This window comes from Suncus etruscus, chromosome 5, assembly GCF_024139225.1.
Source record: "Suncus etruscus isolate mSunEtr1 chromosome 5, mSunEtr1.pri.cur, whole genome shotgun sequence".
In the NCBI taxonomy this organism is placed as follows: Eukaryota; Metazoa; Chordata; class Mammalia; order Eulipotyphla; family Soricidae; genus Suncus; species Suncus etruscus.
In genome coordinates, this window is record NC_064852.1 from 155,046,719 (window position 1) to 155,049,932 (window position 3,214).

At 38.8% G+C, this 3,214-nt stretch overlaps 1 pseudogene; it reads right to left on the reverse strand.

The window, feature by feature from the left end:
- Positions 1–1,382: 1,382 nt before the first annotated feature.
- LOC126009506 (serum paraoxonase/arylesterase 2-like) lies at positions 1,383–2,913 on the reverse strand (annotated as a pseudogene).
- Between the last annotated feature and the right edge of the window lie 301 nt (positions 2,914–3,214).

The following is a 3,214-nucleotide window of genomic DNA, read 5'->3' on the forward strand; positions in this document are numbered from 1 at the left end:
CACCCTTCCCCAGTGCACATTTTTCACCATCAATGTTCCCAGTTTCATTCCTGTCCTCTCCTGCCATGGTAGATGCAGTTCATGATTATGGTTTGGAGAGTTCTTTTTATAATTTTATTGAAACCATTGTAATTTACAAAGTCCTTTATAGTTGGGTTTCAGACATACAATGAGTCAAGCTTAATCCCATACCAGTGTCAACCTTCCTCCACCAATGTTCCCCAGGTGTATCCCATACCACCTCCTCTTGCCCCCACCCCCCAGCCTGCCAGAATAACAGACCCATTTTAAATTTAGAGTGTTAAAGTTTGGGTCTCTTGATTCCATTATTGTTGCCTTTGGCTTGGATATTTAGTTCTGTCCTTTTTAACCCTACCTGTAAGCACTGCTGAAAGTGGCCCAAAAACTGAAGAAGAAAAAAAGAAGGAAAGAAAGAAGGAAGGAAGGAAGGAAGGAAGGAAGGAAGGAAGGAAGGAAGGAAGGAAGGAAGGAAGGAAGGAAGGAAGGAAGGAAGGAAGGAAGGAAGGAAGGAAGGAAGGAAGGAAGGAAGGAGGAAGGAAGGAAGGAAGGAAGGAAGGAAGGAAGGAAGGAAGGAAGGAAGGAAGGAAGGAAGGAAGGAAGGAAGGAAGGAGGAGGAAGGGAGAGAGAGGAAAGAGAAAGAAAGAAGAAAGAAAGAAAGAAAGAAAGAAAGAAAGAAAGAAAGAAAGAAAGAAAGAAAGAAAGAAAGAAAGAAAGAAAAAAGAAAGAAAGAAAGAAAGAAAGAAAGAAAGAAAGAAAGAAAGAAAGAAAGAAGAAAGAAAGAAGAAAAGAAAGAAAAAGAAAGAAAGAAAGAAGAAAGAAACAAAGAGAAAGAAAGAAGAAAGAAAGAAAGAAAGAAAAAGAAAGAAAGAAAGAAAGAGAAAGAAAGAAAGAAAGAAAGAAAGAAAGAAAGAAAGAAAGAAAGAAAGAAAGAAAGAAGAAAGAAAGAAAGAAGAAAGAAAGAAAAAAGAAAGAAAGAAGAAAGAAAAGGAAGAAAGATGAAAGAAAGGAAAGAAATAAAGAAAGAAAGAAAAAGAAACAGACAGAGAGAGAAAATGAAAGAAGAAAGAAAGAAAGAAAGAAAGAGAAAGAAAGAAAGAAAGAAAGAAAGAGTAAAAGAAAGAAAGAAGAAAGAAAAAGAAAGAAAGAAAGAAAAGAAAGAAAGAAAAAGAAAGAAGGAAGGAAGGAAGGAAGGAGAAAGAAGAAAGAAAAAGAAAAAAGACAGGAAGGAAGAAGGAAGAAAGGAAGGAAGGGAGGAAGGAAGGAAGGAAGGAAGGGAGAAAGGGAGGGAAGGAGGGAGGAGGGAGGAAGGGAGGGAAAGAAAGCACATGAAGATAATTCATCATGGAATTAGAAATTTTGAGTTTTCTTTTTTTTTGAATTTTAATTTTTAATATAATTCAATCTTGTAATATCAATAAAGATCTTAGTACAAAACATCAAAACATATTACAGATCAGTAGTTCTAAGTAGTCCTAGCCAGTGACATCAATGGAACTGAGGGCACTCACATTTTAAATTAAAGCAATGCAACCAGGCCTGTCTCAGTGGAACTGAGGTTCTGGCAGTTGGACAATTCCGACAGAGGTGAGGTTTATGTTGTGGAGTGTACTAACTTTACCCAAACAAGCTCTCTTCTCTCTCCCTTACATAGCATTTTTAATACTATTTTAATTTTATCAGAATTAGTCATTTATATAAAAATAATTGCTAAGATGAGTTAACATACTTGCTTAACCAAATTATAATTTTAGAGTTCATAGTACAGGGCTCTGTGGTATAAAGTTCCTATGTGCAGTTCCTATAAAATACTGAGGCCACAGAACTTCCTTGGAGAACAGATCCATTGTTGACAAAAACTGTAGTCACTGTAGGCTTCTCAGATAGATTTTTCTTGATCCGAAGAACTTCTGATGAAAGAGGATTGTTCGGGTCATAAATGAAGAGCTTTTGGCCATTAGGATGGCAGCCTACCAAGATGTCCCCCAAAGAAGGATCAATAGATAAATTATCCACCAATGTATCCAACTTGAGACCCTTCAGTTGAGTTAAATTCATATTAGGGTGTTTTTCCAAAACATGAATTTCATGAGCGAGTATATCAGCAACATAGATGTACTTTTTATCAGGTGAAATATTGATTCCATTTGCTGAATCAAATCCTTCTGCTACCAGTTTAACTTCATTTGGACTGTAGTAGACAACATTTGTCCAATGTAACTTCAAGTATGTTTCCAAATACTTTAAGAAAGGATCAGAGAAGTAGTGGTCATTGGTAGCATAGAAATGTAATGGTCCAACAGCGATGATATTATTCACACTGGAAAGAAGCTCATGTTTGATTGTTTTCAGATGAACAAGAGAATTTTGTTCTTCATCAAATTGAAAATTTTCCACTGTATTCTTAAATTCTGGGTGACTAACAACAAAGAGATAAACTGTCTCATACCTGTCTATGAAAGTGCTGATACCATGAGGATTAAATGAAGCTCAATTAAATCCACGGCTCATTCTTAATTCCAGTGCTCTTGGGTTTTCTTCTTTTAGATCCACCATCAGTATTCCTCCAGGCTTATCTGGTGCAAAGCTGTGGAGCCCTGGACATTTTAGACCCACACTAAAGAAAGCAAGACTATTGGGAAGTATGTCAACATCTTCAGCACCAGCTTCGATTCCTTTAATCAGGTTGCAGTTTAGAAGGTCTATGGATTCTACTTCTCTGGAGGCTTTAAGTCGACTTCTGTTTTTTTAATAAGAAGAATATACTTACGTATTCCTTACTTTGTAGCACAAAAAGGTTTAAACAGGTCTACTGAGTGCCAGGAACCTCTCGCCCAGGAGCGCCAGCGCCAACCCTAGCAAACTCTGAGCCACCAGCCTCACCATGGTGCGGGAGCCAGCAGAGCTTGGCCCGGTAGCACTGTAGGCAGCGCAGCTGTCCCGCTGGCTGGTCCAATTTTGAGTTTTCTTTTTTTTTTTTTTTTTTGGTTTTTGGGCCACACCCGGCGGTGCTCAGGGGTTACTTCTGGCTGTCTGCTCAGAAATAGCTCCTGGCAGGCCCGGGGGACCCTATGGGACACCGGGATTCGAACCAACCACCTTTGGTCCTGGATCGGCTGCTTGCAAGGCAAACGCCACTGTGCTATCTCTCCGGGCCCCAATTTTGAGTTTTCTATGTCTATCCAGGGATACACGG